The following is a 17,272-nucleotide window of genomic DNA, read 5'->3' on the forward strand; positions in this document are numbered from 1 at the left end:
TCAAAGTTACATACATTTGCATTGTACAATTACTGTTTTTATAAATAGTAACCAAATACTTTTCCTATAACCCTTTCGGACCGCTCCAATACAATTGTGCGGGTTACAAAATCGAGATTATCTCATTAGTTTTATATCGGAAGTGGATGGGCTGAGTATCGTACGATTGTGCGGGATGCGTTCTTTCACCTCCCGTGCAAATTTTGTCCGAAGCGCAGTTGGTGAGCAGGTTACAACCTGTACAGTTCATGACTGATTGCGCTCCCCGACTTGGCGAAAGAAAGTACCTACTATGGTTTTATTTTGTAATTGTAGTAAATATACAAGTTATTGATTAGACAAATAGATAAAAATAGCATCTTTTTGTGATAACAGTGACTACTTGTACGCAAAGACTTTCGCGTAACGGCTTAACGAACTTTACTGACACAATTGTATCGACGTGGGCCCTACAATACCTTATGCGTATTTTAAGTTTCTCATAATTATTAATTTTTCATGGTTTCCGCACCATGTTTCCGATTTTAAACGACGCTACTATCGAAGGGATGCTCAATGCATCTGGGGATGAGAGCGATGACAACAACAAAAGCTAGTTTCGGCTACTTCAGATGATCTACTCCTCTTCTTCGGATAAAGACTCAGACATTCATGACGATACATACATCTGAGTATGCAAGCGGCATAGCAGACGAAGCCCTTCAATCGTCAACATCTTCCAGGAGATGCTGTTCATGATCCAGGAGATATTAAAACTCCATAGGAATATTTCGAGCGCTATATTTACTGTTGAGCTCATGAAACAGATGGTTTTACCCACAAATCAATATTAAATGGCAAATACTGGTATAAAATTGAAACCTCTTTATTCCTTACGGGTTATAAATACGTTTTTCGGAATAAATGCCATTTCTAAAATTTCCAAAACCCTTACAATTTTGACCCTCACAATTGTACGTGGGAAGTAAAGGGCCCAGTTTGATACAATTGTTGGTAAATGAATTTTCCAAGATGGCGGCGGAAAATCTGAAAAATTATAGCAGATTCGTAATCTGCGGCCCCAAATTACCTAAAATTCATTTTCAAAATTACAAATTTCTTTCTAGTTTAAGCGCGGGTCCGAAAGGGGTAAATAGCTTTACTATGTATTACCTAGACTCAAGATAAGTTTTAAGACTTGTGAAATCATACGTACTACCAAAGAAAGAACTAACTTACAAGTCAACCACCCGCGCCGCTTGCGCCATCTAAAAATAATAAGACCTACCGAACTAAACTCCGAAACAAACTAAGCGTAGCACTTGGCTACGTGTCGTAGCTGCTACGAACTTCAGCCGTAGCTACGAACTTCCCAACTCTGTCGTAGCTCGTAGCGCGAAAAACTCGGGGAGTTATTTCCCAAGATTAAAACCGGGCAAATAGAATAATGGAACTTCGGGGAGTTTTAAATCTTGGCTGCGTGAGATATTTGCGCTTACCTGAAACAAAAAATGTACAGTTTAATGGACAGTATTTCGCTTACAAAAGTTTCTCCTTAACGCAAGAAACATATTAACGCCCTATTCACAAACATTACTATGAGGTCTCACGGTGCGCGTGGACGCACAGGAGAAACACGAACCAATCACAGAGCTCTATTCAACGCTGTGCGTTCGATTTTCTGCTTCACTTAAGCAAGCATCGTTTGTGAATACGGGCGTAAGTTACATGGAAGTATAAGTTTGAGAGAAGGGTATGTGATATTTGAAATAGGACATTTGTTAGTTGATGAATCTTTTATCCTAAGATCATTTCTTCCGCTTTTTCAAGAATACATTTTCTCAAAAATCGGAAAACACTGATTGTTGATAAAGATTAGTTTCCCCGATACTGCTAGTGTTAAAACAATTAGCTATGACTGATATGACGAACAACAAAGGATTAATCGAGCCACGCTGCAGGCTCGGACACAAAGTGGCTCCGACGAACTTAGAATCGAGTTACGATTGACAACGGCTTCTCGATCACGCTGACGATTATTAATTATTCGCTCGCATCGCCCGTGACTCGGCGAATAATCGAGACTGGACTACAGCTGACTCGAAACAGCCAGAACATTGCGTTACTTTATAGTATACAGGGTGTTAGGTAAATGGGTTTATAAGCCGACACTAGCCCATGTTAACATATGCATGCATAACATGGGCTAGTGTCGGCTTATAAACCCATTATAAACCCATTTACCTAACACCCTGTATAGTAATAGTAAGAAAAGCTGAGGCCTACTAATAAGAAGCGTTAATAAAGTAACTGTAAATAAAAAAATATGTTCGAAATACTTAAAGCGTAACACAGACTACACAATCTAGATTGCGAAATAACCTTATATTATGTTGCTCTGAATAAAATAGTTATCTTCTATAATAATATTAAATCTTATACATTTTTGCTGTCACTGTCTTTGCACAGACTGTTTTCATTAACCTATACGTTCACGTTGCCGGCCGAGTGAATTAAATTGCCTCCGCTGTAAGGGTTAAACGAACTTCCTTAGAGTAAACATGACGGGAAGGGGCTATAGTTAAGCAGTACATACTACATGCTCCAGTCACATTACGGACTTGGTGAAGTAATAAAAACAGAAATGAAGATGAATCAATACGAGATTTCATTCACCCATTTGACCCTAAGTCAGCTACTTTTTTTGAATTGGTTTTTTGTTTTTTTTTCCGGAATTTCACCTAAAAACTGTAAATTTGTTATTTAGTATTAATTTCGAATATGTCTGGTGATTTTTTGTTTTCTAATAATTATTGGATAGCTAGTTGTGTGCCGCCAAAGTTTAACAAAAGTTTAAAACACGACAAAAAACGCAAATTAGAATTTGATTTCAAAAATAATGATATGTGTTTGTGGATTGCTAATGATTTTAAAAACATCTCTGGCTTTTCTTCTTTTTGATGATATCACATGTAGTAATTCGATTTTTAATTTCGTCAAAAATTCAAAGTTTAGGGAAGAAAATGGAAAAATAATACAATTTCAAATCGGTCCTTGCTGAGCTAAACAAAATTTAACAACGTAATGCCCACTCATGCATTTTGCAGACGTCACAACCATTTTTGCCAGCTCTGAAAGGTAAATAGCAGTAATTGCCCAAGTGAATTAAGGTAAAAAACGAGCAAGATCGCCGAAGGGGTTAAATGTTTGTTCACCCCCTAAAGTTGCACCCGGCCTAATGCGAGGGTTGACTGCAGGTCGTCTGGGGGTTAAATATTTGTTAATGGAGTTGAGCTGACAGGCTAGAATAGAGGTAGAATGACCGTTTATACTATTATGTCGTTAATGTTAACGGCTTTCGTAGACTAAAAGTCAAAGCCGAAGTATTAAACGGTTATTTATTTAATTTTAATTGTTCTCTACCACAGCTTAAAATTGTTGTTATCCAGAGGTTGAATAAACTTTCTAGAAAACAACTTTTACGCGTACGAAGTTGCAGACGCAGCTAGTCACCTAGAAAAGTAGTGACGATCTCGTAGCGCGTAGCAAGTTTCGTAGCGCCGTAGCGCGTGGTACCGTAGTCGTAGTACAGAAGTTTGGCACAGGGCGGCAAATTGCAATACACACTTATTGAAATACCAACAGAATAATCGATTATTAAAGCGGAAATGTTTTCACTTCTTAATTTTGTTTTTCTACAAAATTGAAAAAGAATTTGACAATATTTAATAACGTACAAAGACATAAAACAATTTTGTTCAGGAAAAAATGTGGAAAACTCTTTTATCCTTTTATGTTATCATTATTTCGCTCGTTTGATCTCACTTCTGGCAATAAGACAAATGTAAGGAGAGACTGGTAAACAGCTTTTGACAAGGCCAAATATAACAAATTGCTTTATGATATCAGTCAAACAGCAAATTTATAACTCGGCATATTACCAACTGCGTGTCATAGGCTTAAATGTTTTAACATTTAGTTGGAGTGAACTCCAATACATTAACAACGATAAAACTTGTTTTACCAGGCACTTATGTACTTTAACGAGTAAGTACACAGTAAGTACATGCGACAAACACGAGTAGGTGTGTGTAAATAGTAAATATGCGGTCGCGTGTCGGCGAACGAATTCCGACGTGCATGTGCATGTCAATATGCCGCTAAATGGCTTTAAACTAGGCTTTATTGTTTCTGCAGAGCGTGACCTATTGACGAGGTAGTTTAACGAGTGTAACGATCGTTTTGTCGACTCTACAACGATAGTTTTCGATGAATAAAACTTGTAGGTACTTCAAAGTTTAGACATTAGGTGTGCCGCTTTAACACGCTTCGCACGGTCCCTTAGTGGAACAAATTGTCAAAAAAAAAACAAATGGAAAGAAAACGATCATGTAATACTTAGGCTGAGTTGCACCACCTAACTTTGACAGTAACTATGACGATATACAATTTATACAATTTTCATTAATTTTTATTATTGACATTATTATACTACAATTCCATGACATTATGCAATTATTTTTAATTTATATTTTTATTATCTTTGTTTTAGACATGAATATTATTATTAAGTGTATGACTGTGTACTCAAAATTGTATAATTTTAGCAAACTTCCACGTAAATTCTGTTATATTGAACATACCTATTATTATATAAAATATTGACATTGTAAATTGACATCGTGAACTTGACATCTTTAAAATTATGACATCAAATACCTACTTCCAGTTAAAATTAAGATTTTTCAATATTTCTGAAATTACTAACACTAATATGCATGCCGAATTAATAAATAAATGTTTGTAAAACACAATGTTGCTGTGCCCAAACCGGGTCTATGTTTGAGACTACAATATATTGTTTAAGACCTTATGTACAACATAGAATGCAATAAAGATTTTGAATTTGAATTTGAATTCGATGACCGGTGCATTTTGTATGGAGTTTGACAGATTTTTGACGTTTGTTAAAGTTAAAGTAAGATGGTGCACCCCAGCCTTAAAGTTTTATGTTTATCAAGAGTACAAATACAGGTTTGAGGAAACGTGATGATTTTATGACAAAATATATATATCTATAAAAATTGTCAGCACGATTTCAATACACAGTATGTAAATCAACTCGACGGAAACTGTTTGAAAATAAAAACAAAAATATGGGAAGCGACAATCAATGTTATGAAATATTCATCAGAAACGATAACAATATCGGGGAAGCTACACGCTTAATAAATAAAATAAATGTAGAATTTTTGATGGTGCTGTATCTATTAATTTTGCTATTCGTGATATTAAATGTATCTTGTATATTAAATTGGTTTCGAACATGACCTACCACTAGATAGTACTTTTATGTATTTAAATAGGGTTCTGCATTTATGGCCGCTACCGTTATAAAGCAAAATCTGTTGAATGATTTTAGCCGACTTTTGCGACTAAAATAAGAATTTCCTTAGGGTCTGTTCATGTATATTTGTTACGGCTAAAGATAGTTGTGAACATAAACTTAAGATTAGCCGGCTAAACTTAAGTTTATCTTCGAGAAGCAGCTAAAGTTCGATAACATGTTAGTTTGCGTCATGATATTCCATCTTTAGCCGGCTAATGTGCACATTAGCCAAAACGAAACGGCTAAAAATGTATTCGATGGGCGCGCCAGGCCGGCGGAGGGCTTGAGGGGGCGGTGGGGAGACAACGCGCGCGCAGTTTTATTTTGTAATTTTAAATACGTAGAAGAGTCTGTAATGACCAAATGGTTCCTTATTATTTTATTTTAATGATTAGGTAGATAAATGGTTTTAAGTAGGTAATTAATATTTTGTTATTGTAATAATTGTAATTTTGAATACCTACATAGGTACATAAAAGTATGTGTAATGAAAGTGATTATTTTTTAATAACATTTTCGTGTTAAAATAGTAAACATTATTAAATTGTTTTCTTTTCCATTTCCTTCTACATTTTTAGCCAAGGGCCTGCGGTTACACTTAAGTTTAGCCGGCTAAAGATAGAAGAAACTAACATTACAACCTCGTCGAAGATAAACTTAACTTTAGCCGGCTAATCTTAAGTTTATGTTCACACCTATCTTTAGCCGTAACATATTAATATAAATCCAAACGGGTCGCTAGTAAAAGTATAAACATGAAATAAAAAAGAAATGAGAACCTCCCAGCGACGCTAATTTATTCGAAACTCAAATTTTCATATTCATGCCCAAAAGGAGAAAAGTAGATATAAAAGTCCGCCTTTCCAAACTCAACCGCAGAAAAAATCGCCTTTGAAAATCGCCCCTGATTGTATATAGCCAGAACAGGGTTCCCGCGGCATTAATTAAGCTTTAAAAACCCGCCGGATCAGATGGGCCCGTAGGTACCTGAGCACGAGTGTGGATCGTGCCATTAACCCCATTTTGGGCACCCCTCGCAGCGGTGAGCGGTATTTTACCCTATATTTAGGGTAATAGTATTGTTTGTGCGGATGTGTTGGGGATTTGTTTAGTGTTTGACTGATGGGGCAGAGTGTTTTGAAGAAATTGCGTAAGTTTTGCGTTTGAGATATTCATATCTTGGTTCTGCAGAAGTACACGACCGAAGAATAGCTTTATTACTGTAGTAACTCGGACATACTCTGTAATAATGGAAAAAAAACTAAACTGAATGGCAATGTAAGGTAAAGCTATCGTCCTTTCATATAATTATTTTTGCGGTATAGTATCAGTTGATGTGTGTTTTTTCTACATTTGACATAATAGAATTTACGATAAGGAAAATATAATTCTGGACGAGTGAACATGTTTGTTGTTTCAAACCAATTTTAAACATCAAACTGCAAATAGATCACATGAAACTTTAATTCCCGGAATCAAATATTGGCGAAAAATTTAACGGAATTTCCAGGAAAACCAGAATAATAAATTGGCAACACCTGTCAGCGGGTGCATTAACCTCTACGCCGCGGCGCGCCGGGCCAGCAAAGGTTTTCATGAGCGGGTGACTTACTTTGAAAATGTTTGAAAATGCAAAATTCATTGTTAATGCTCTGTAAGAACTATTTATTAGTCCAAACAAATAAAGAAATTTTGACTTTTTTTGACTGTGGTTGGGCGCATTTTAACTTATTCACGGGATCTGGACCATGCATCAATTATTGCATGGATATAAAACGGGTAAAGCTGGGTCATGACGCCATACATTAAATAATTAAGGTTGTGTTAACTATGAACACAACGAACCACGATATAGGATGCTACCTGAAATCTCGTAATTTTCTACGAGTAGAGTGAGTTTTTGAAAGTTTTAATAGATGATTAACTGTCCAATTTAAAGACTGAAGTGACCTTCGACATTTGAAATGAAGTGAATGCCTGTTTCCTGGGTAAAAAAGCAAGCCCGTGACGTCAAGGCGTGCTTAAAAGTGTAGCACTTTTTAACGTCACGCGGAACTTCAACGCATCATAACTTACTTATTACTTATTTGATTGACAAATAAAAATACACGTGTCCAATATTTTTTGTTAATGTAATTGATGGACTTAACGTTATTTTTTAGGAAACTAGAGTATTATATCGATTAGTCTATTACGATGTCGTCGCGACAAAAATAAATACGAAGCGCCCAACGGTAATAACTCTAAAATTACATAATCCAAGTAAATGAGGCCAAAGCCTGTTTGCGATTTACAAGACTATTGTTTTGGACTTCTCGGGATATTAAAATTTTGGACGCGTAATACAAATTGCTTGTTATTCAGATCCAATTAGCGGTACAATCGAAATTCCACAGGGTTGCCAGTTTATAATTGACCGAAATTTCGGGGTAAACATGTTTAGGAAGTTTAGACAGGTCCCTTTTGATCAAATAAAAGCTATGAATAATAATAATTATGGTGACTGATGAGTTGTACGAGCGACAGTTTCGCTTTGGAAACCCATTAAGAGAGAATTATTAATGTCGTGGATGTTTACCAATAATTATGTAATTCGTTACAATAGAATAGAATTTTAATTAAGTATATCGCACGTTATCCTATTAATTAAACAATGGGGGAAATATATTGAAATTGACAACCCTGAAATTTCAGCGTTATTAATTCGGTGGCGGCTTCTAGGATTACAATGTTTACTCGAAATTTAAATAAAAATGATGAGCTACTTTATTTACAGCAATTTGAGGTTATTTTATATTGAACATTTTGGGTACAATTAAATTGACTATTTTTAACAACCACGGATATCCTTGGTGCGATTCTCAAATGTCGCATAAAGTACAGGCGACAGCAGATCAAGTTACAACATTGTGTCTTAAACAGTTGTAATAGGCTCTATTTTGCAACAAAAATATAGTCTGATGTGCTGTTGACTGTACGTACAGTCAGCGTCAAATAGTATAACACCCACCCAAAATAGCGAAAATGTTCGCAAAACGTCTTTGTTACAATTGGAATAAGGTTGTGACTTGTGTTGTTAACTTTTTACCACTTTGGGTTCGTTCGTTCGTTTGTTCGTTCGTTTCAGCCGAAAGACGTCCACTGCTGAACAAAGGCCTCCCCCAAGGATTTCCACAAAGACCGGTCCTGCGCCGCTCGCATCCAGGCTCTTCCCGCGACCTTTACCAGATCGTCGGTCCACCTAGTAGGAGGCCACCTTGAGTGACACGAACTATTTGCCACTGACTGCACAAAGTAGTTGAAAAATATGTGTTTGGTGCTTGTCTTGTTACTCAGCCCACACAATGCGCATTGGCGCAGTGTATTGCCTTGAGCGCAAGGTCCCAGGTTCGATATAATTCGGCTTCTTTGTAGGCGTATTGGGAAGCGCTCCCGGCGAAGCCTCCGTATTGCTTGGAAAATACCTATTTCTTACCCCAGTTTGCTGAATATAAATATGTTTAAGTCAGAGATAAAATATACTTGTTCACTCATGTTACTGAAAAAAAATCCCAATAATAATTTCCGGACGGGCATAAGAATTTTGAAGACAGTTATCGAAAGTCACTTTAACTAAATATGAGCTAAAGCTTTTTAGTTTTGGAAAATACTATGTACCTAGTCACCGTCCATTATTACTTATTATAACGATGAGACGAGAAGTTTAAACTTTAGGTATTACTTTAGATTCACACAATAATTTTAGGAAACGAGCTTCTATTAAAGAAACATTCATTTTCATAATTACAATACAAACAGGAAACAATAGAATATACCTACGTATTAGAATATACCAAAATTCATTATATTTTTCACCGCCAAGAATACAATTGTGTCCAAAAATAATTTCAATCGATATTTTTATAAAGTTAAGTAACATTATTTAGAAACATGTAATATTTACTCTCACTACGATATAAGTAATTATGTAGACTTGATATTGTGTAACGGTAAGCACGTCCTAAAATAACCTAAGTAAGCGGCGTCGCCCGCCGGAGATGCGGCATCGTAACATACATGTTATACAACGCTATACAAGATTATAACATACACAACAAACTCTTTAGCCTTAGTTCGCTTGCCTGGAACCTTAAAAGTTATATAAGAAACAAGTGTCTCCAAATAGAAAGGTTACAAAACCATTACAGCTGCAATACGGACGCGTCGCGACAGCGCCATCTAGCGGGCACTTAGGAAACCTGTCAAAATGAAAACTCACCGGCAAGTTGGAGATTTGGGTGAGTTCTTTTAATGTTCTTTAATAACCACAAGCACTGAGTGATACAGAGTACTGAGCACTGGTACGTGATGCGTTGGGCGGGCGACAGGACGCGGGCGGCTGGGGCGCGCGTCGCGGGCGGACTGCCGTAGTAGCCGCCCGCCCCCGCCCCCGCCCTGCGCGACACGCCACAGCCTAACCCCATTCCGATTTTCCGAGACAAAGAGCAGAAAATCAGAGAGGACACTACAATGACGGCGATAGAGCGGCCGGTGGCGGCCAGCGAACGCTCGAACGGGATTAACTTGTCGATTGGGACAACTATACGGATAAACGCTTGTAAGTGGGACTACACGTTTCCTGGAAAAGTATATTTTCCTGTTATTCTTAATTACAATTAACAAATGCCCTCAAATTATACACTAATACTCGTGTAAAAAATATTGCAAACAACAATTTCGGGTAACAAAAATGTAGTTATCAGACACGATTGTTATACACATTTTATGGTCAATCAAATATGTATGCGTTTTACACAATATCAGACAATTTGTATGTGCAATCGTTGCCTAATGTTTTGTGATTTACTGGACTACCACCAACACAATGCCTATTCATACCTATTCCACTTTTTCGCTCTCTTTCTCATAAATAGCAACAATATACTCAAATCGTCTCATAGACCCCATACCCACACCAAAGAATAAAGAATAACAGAAAGGTCTTTCGACAAACTTGTGAGCTAATTAACGTTCGTGGGTCGCGTGTTGGGGCCGTAGATGAAAGTGGCATACTTTTAAGCCTCTAACACACCACCACTTCAGCGAGGTAGCAACAAGATTTTGTTGCATTGCACTTGCATCGGAGTTAGTATCGGCGATTAGCGATTTTGCTCATGCCCCGTAAGTGCATCGCGATTAGGCAAATATTTGTCTGTCTCGCGACATCGAAATTGCAGCACTTTAACGACTCGATCGTAAATGTCTAGTCTACTGAATGAAGCGTTCGCTAACGGCAACGAGTCTTCGAAAAGCTGCAAACTGCGTTGTTCATGTTCATCGCTATAGCTACGAGTATGTAGCAAATCTACGGCGAGCTGCAAACTGAGTCGTTCAACGCTGAACGTTAAGATTAAAAGTATCAAGTCTACAAGAGCCCTTAGGGCGCGATTTGGGGGATGTTACATTAACTGCGGTTAGGTACGGAATGCTCGGGCCGTAACTTTAAAGATCGCGCTCATATTGAGCGGGAATTTGGACGTTTGTTTCTCGCTAATGCGCAACTTGGAGAGGATCGACTAATTGGGTAAATCGTTTGAGAACAAATAAATAAGTTACCTACCGTTTTCTTTAATGTTGCGCAGTTAATGGAATTCAACGCCAAATGGTTGGTAAATGAATGATGTGAGAGGTGTAATTACATAGAATAGTAATTTAGAAAAACTGGAGCGTGAGACTCAAAGCTTATGGTAACGTAACGAATGTAAAAAGCTCTTTGACAATAAAACTTTTATGACATCAAGTCTAGAAGTCATAAAAGCCCATAATAGTAACAAATGACAGCCATTCGTTTCATTTTACCTTACTTTTACTGGAAAATAGATCCTTCACGAAAAAACTACTATACAGGGTGACTGGAACTGAACCCGCCATAGCTAATAGGCGTATAGAGGAGGTCATTTGCTAATTATTGAACCTTACTTTCTATGGCTAAAGTTTTATAGTTTAGGAGATATGTCAATTTTTATACTTTTTTCAGATTTTTCCGAAATTTGACCTAAAAACTGCTTCAATTTTTTTTCTCGCGTGATTTCAACAGTTTTTTTTATTTGATATTAATATCGAATATGTCTTTATTCAAATAAAATAAATTTCTGATCCAGATAATGATTGAATAGTTAGTTACGTACGAGCCGCCAAAGTTCAACAAAAGTACAAACCACGTTAAAAAATTCTACTTCAAATTCGATCGAAACAAATATTAATGGTGATAATGGATTGCCAATAATCTTAAAAATATCTCCAGCTTCTCTTCTTTCCAATGATATATCACACGTTGTAATTGGATATTGAAATTTATTAAAAATTCAAAGTTTATGGAAGAAAATGGAGTAATAATACAAAAATTATCCATACAAAGTTGATTTTGAATTTTTTGAATTTTTTTTTCTTATAATGTGATTATTATTTTTAAATTCATTTTAAAAAAAACACGAAAATAGTTATGAAAAGGAGTATAGCAGAAAATATGAGTTGTTTGAAGAAACTTTGTATGGATAATTTTCGTAAATTACTCCATTTTCTTCCATAAACTTTGAATTTTTATTAATTTGAATATCTAATTACTACGTGTGATATGTCATTGGAAATAAGAGAAGGTAGAGATATTTTTAAGATCATTGGCAATCCATTATCACCATTAGTTTTTTCTTAAATCGAAATCGAATTTGAATTCTTTATCGTGGTTTGTACTTTTGTTGAACTTTGGCGGCTCGTAACTAGTTTTTAAATCATTATCTAGATCTGAAATTTATTTTATTTGACTAAAGGTTTATTCAATATTAGTATCAAATAAAAAAATCGGTTAAAATCATGCGAGAAAAAAAATTTAATCAGTTTTTAGGTCAAATTTCGGGAAAATCTGAAACAAGTATAAAAATTGTCATATCTCCTAAACTATAAAACTTTAGTCATAGAAAGTAAGGTTCAACAATTAGCAAATGACCTCCTCTATACGCGTATTAGCTATGGCGGGTTCAGTTCCAGTCACCCTGTATAGACGTGTTTTGATGAAATTTACAATTATGTACTTATCTAGCTCATACATTAGAAAGCACATTGGCTATTACTCATCATGTATCACGCGAACGAAGTCGTAGACAGAACCTAGTACTTCATAATCGATACCATTTTCCAAAGTTGCAAATGGTTCCTAGGTAGCTATTTCAAGTTGTATGTTTCTCAAGTAAACGTCCACTCACAAGTCGCAACTGCGCAAGTTGGAGGCAGCTGAAGTTTACTTATCAACATGCACTAAGGTTTCCGACTTCTCGGACTCTACAAACGCTAATAATATTCCAAGAAAGCTTTTAGCTTTGAGGGCAGAACAGCCACAAGTTAATTAGGTAAATGGCAAGAAGTTACAAGGTTTCTCTGAGGAATGGACAATAGGGTATTTTTATGAGCTGTCAAACCGCAATTCTTTAACAACTTTGTGAATCTTGATTAATTGGCTGCGTTCAAGTAAATTAAATAACTTCATCTGGTATTAGCCATTACATTATTATCTTTTTGTAGTAAAATAATACTGTGCTATAAGCACCTATTGGTAGCTATAGTTTAGGTTCATTAAAACTAACTCTTTTGTAATACAGTCTACAAATCTTTAATTTATTAGCAAAGTTCGTTTGAAAACAAACAATGCTTCAAACTTAATAATATTTGACGCAAATACCTAAAAAAAGATTTATTTAAGTTGAAACTTCATAACTTCAGAACAATTAAAAAAGAAAAATCGACAGCTTTTAATAAGAGGCAATTTGAGACTAAAAGTATTTCATTACTTACTATTATCCAACCATACGATTATACATATAAAAACCTAAAGCGACAAAACGATTATCCCCAACTAAAGCGTAGCTTTCACCTTATATACTAATTGTTAAAATAATTAATAAACATATTTAAATTATTAATATATATATGAGGAACATACATAACGTAGAATGCTCATTTTTATCACATTAATTTTAACACTTGCCTACGACGGGATTCGAACAAGCGACCGCCGCTGATATTGTAGTCAGTTACCCGCACCACCATGCCGGTAGACCGTCTTATACGTATTACGTATATTTTAAGTTACAAAGGCTTTCTATTTTTAACCGCCATTACAAGCATATCTTGAGTCGACTCAAGTCGGAAACCCGACAAAGGCCACGGCCGTTTGCGTGTGGACCTGTGTGCTACTATGTAATATACTATGCATTACATAAATACCTTTACCTAACATTGTGAATTTTAATTTAAGTGCGTAAACAACAATAGCGACCTAGCCTGGCAGTGTTCGTCCCTCCACAGATGAGAGTCGAAACATTTACTTTAACATTGACAAACGTCAAAAATCTGTCATATTCTATACAAAAAGCACCGGTTAATGTTATTGTTACGGTTAAAATAAGGTGGTGCAATTGAGCCCAAGTAAAATAATATATTTATACCCGAATATCATATATCATCCTACTAATATTATAAATGCGAAAGTTTGGATGTCATGATGTCTGGATGTTTGTTACTCTTTCACGCAAAAACTTCTGAACGGATTTTGATGAACAGTATTATTGTTAATAACCCAGAATAACATATAGGCTATAATTTATGACGATCTGTAACAAACTAAATTTCACGCGGATGAAGCCGCGGGCAAAAGCTTTAGAACTAATTTTACTACCCAGAATGTCTCGCGTGTACAGCACATCAGACTACATATATTTGTTGTAAAATAACACTTATTACAAGTAAATAATATGCCACAGTATGTAGCATGATAAGCTATTGTCCGTACAATAAACTAAACTCATGAATAAAGATTTGGGGATAAAGTAGAAAACGATGACGAGTAGCCATTACAGTTGGTCCTTTGGAAGGCCAGAAGCCGACACGTGGTATTTATGGGCGTATCATCCCTTAAACCATCGAGGCATTATCTGTAGAGATACGATTCATAAACTGCCCCATTTACGGAGATTCGGTCTTTAGAACTTCAGAATTGAGTATTGTTTTACTCGTACATTTTACCAAGGAAATTTAAATGATACTAAGGCGAAAATTCCTTTTCAACTTGTAAAAAGAGAATATTTAATTCACTAATGAACTTTTTACGAAGAAGTAACATATTACAACGTCGACATGCAAAGCCTTTCGTATAACGAGCCTCATAATTAGCTCTTTGTAACAGGCGCTCGGATGTGCAGTAATATGCACAATTTGGAGCGCAGGTCCTAAAACAGAACCCTGGCACACTCCCAAATTCGCCACAATTACTCAATAGTAAAACAAATTCTGTTAAGCGTTGCGAAACTTAATTGGGATTTCATGACTAGCCTAAAACTGGGTAGGTACATTGCTCAAAAGGCATTAAAGAAGGTTAAAAAGGGATCACATACACTCGAAGGCTGACGTTGATGAATGTTTGAGTTTAGAGAGAAATCCTTGCGGAGCTTTTAGACTGCTGAAATATAGAGCTCTGCGATTGAAACTTTCAAATGTAAAAACTTTGTGAACTGTTGATTGAGCTGTCGCTTAGCAGTCCTGTCTATGTAGACTGCCACTATTAAATACATAACAAGGATCCTAGATAGTCATATTAAAGGTCTACATGAAGTTCACATGGGTTTTACGATATTTCCATAAGATAATAATAGAATCACGGCCCAAGAAAATGCGCAATGTAAACGTATTGAATAGGCAGCAATCGTACGTGTCCCTATCATTGCGGATGGCAATTTTATGTAACTGTTTCACGTATCAAAACTGTGTGTGAAGTGAACCTCTACGTTTTTTTTAATTAAAAATAAAAATATTGAGAATACGTAACAGATCAAACGTCTGCAGTTTTTTGGACCTCATTGACCGCAGATTGCATTTTTTATGGATCCGTAGATGAGAATATGCTCAAATAAAAGTCTTGAGAATACGTAACAGATCAAACGTCTGCAGTTTTTTGGACCTCATTGACCGCAGATTGCATTTTTTATGGATCCGTGGATGAGAATATGCTCATACACAATTGCTTAGTTAGATAAAACACAAAACAGTTCATTAAGAACACGAAATTGTCTGAAAATCTTTGTGAAAACGAGGTGACCGATTCCCAAACGTCCGAAAAACCGCACGACATAATCGCTCATAAAACACAATCCCGGTTATCTCGTTTACTCCACCGTCATAAAAGAAAGAAGAAAACTTTTTCGAATAGTCCTACAGCGCATTAGGTTCGCCACGCTCCTGCATTCGGCCTCGGAATAGCACCCTGGAGAAATCGCGCGACGCGTTGCACTGATAAAATATCCGATCCCTGAGGGTAGGAGGCGTTGCTAGCTATTTCATTCTCAATTTCACTCCCTTTGTGCGGGTAAAGAACTTGCTGTTCACATAACCCTCCTAGTTTTGTAATTAGCCTATCAATAAACAACAGTGTTTGAAAAAACTAGTACCTAAATAGCAAAGTTTGTGCATAGAGAGATAGAAGGGAAGAGATATTATGAAACCGAATAAAACAATGTACCAACGATTGATGTAGAATAATCCTGCATTTTTTCTAAAAGTACAAAGGCGTTGCAGTCAAAATTGGAAGTCTGTCTGTAATCCCCCTGCTCGTAAAAGAATAGAATATGAATTGGCAGATTCTGATCGAGCACCGTTAGTCCCGACGGCAGGACAATTTATATCGGAAACAAACATCGATCGCGACAGTAGAAATAGCGGCGCATCGATTAAATCCGGACTGCGAACATTCGCGACCATAGTCAAAGCGAATAGTAAATCCATCTTCATACTATGCGTCGATTTTGCATAGACTACGAAGCCTACTATCACAAATAATATTATAGTCGTACTTAGTACCGGAATTACTTGGATTCTCACTGAAAACAGCCATCTGATGTGATAAAATTGGCCCCGTCCTGGGAGATTTTGGGTAGATAACGTTTACGCGAATCGAAAGTATTTCCCTGGTTCCAGCTGGTATGACTTAAGGAACCAACTGTCATCTGGTGAATAAACTACATTTCTGATGCGCCAGTCAATCAACTGCACAGTTTTAGGTATGCCATGGTTTACCACTCACTTTGACTGTGAGCCAGTCCGGACAAAGACAACTGCATCGACAAGATAAACGAGCGCGTCCCCCGACAGTCACGACGTAAAAACGGCCACTATTCAGACGTCACTTGTCCAGACAGAATGCTGGGGAACGAACCACTGAATCCTTAACGCTGATTACCCGAAGATAGCAGCCATGTTTGAGAAAATCGAATACGTAAGAAAATAAGAATAAATCGGAATATGCACCCTAAGATTTAGAAGTAGGTCCAGAAGTATACTGTAAGATTATGAAGCTGAAGAGTTTGGTGGAACGTGCTAATCTCAGGGACAACTGGTCCGATTTCAAAAAATCTTTTGGTTTGGATAGCCTATTTATCGAGGAAGGCTATAGGCCAATCGAAGCAAGTGAAACTAATTTCACGCGTACGAAGTCGCGGGCACAAATTATTAATCTAGATATTAGCTGTACCTTGATTAATAATTTTCTGTACCTAGATTAAGGCTTGGTATTTCTGCTAAAGTAGGTATGTCGCGCTGTCAAAATCTGCGCGCGCAATACTTCGCCGAAGACAGCGCGCCAAAGAGCTCTCGCGGCTACACAGTATAGAAATACGCAGTTTAGAAATACGCAGTTGGTTAGGTTAGGTTGACTTCCTTCCGTTCAAGCGTCACACTCACAGCACTTTCTAATACAAATCATATCCAAGTCATACAAATTAAAACAACTTTCAAAATTTTTGGGAATACGTATATTTTAGAATCGAATAAATATAGAATATAACTGCCAAAGTAAACACGGTTCAAAGAGGCGTGGCGTCACCC

General features: G+C 36.6%; 1 protein-coding gene across 1 annotated transcript in view; it reads right to left on the reverse strand.

Moving 5' to 3' along the window:
* LOC135078675 (stress-activated protein kinase JNK) overlaps positions 1-17,272 on the reverse strand; it is a 194,609-nt gene that overhangs the window by 135,748 nt on the left and 41,589 nt on the right. The gene's annotated exons all lie outside the window — the stretch shown is intronic.

The sequence above is a fragment of the Ostrinia nubilalis genome, chromosome 15 (assembly GCF_963855985.1).
Source record: "Ostrinia nubilalis chromosome 15, ilOstNubi1.1, whole genome shotgun sequence".
NCBI lineage: Eukaryota > Metazoa > Arthropoda > Insecta > Lepidoptera > Crambidae > Ostrinia > Ostrinia nubilalis.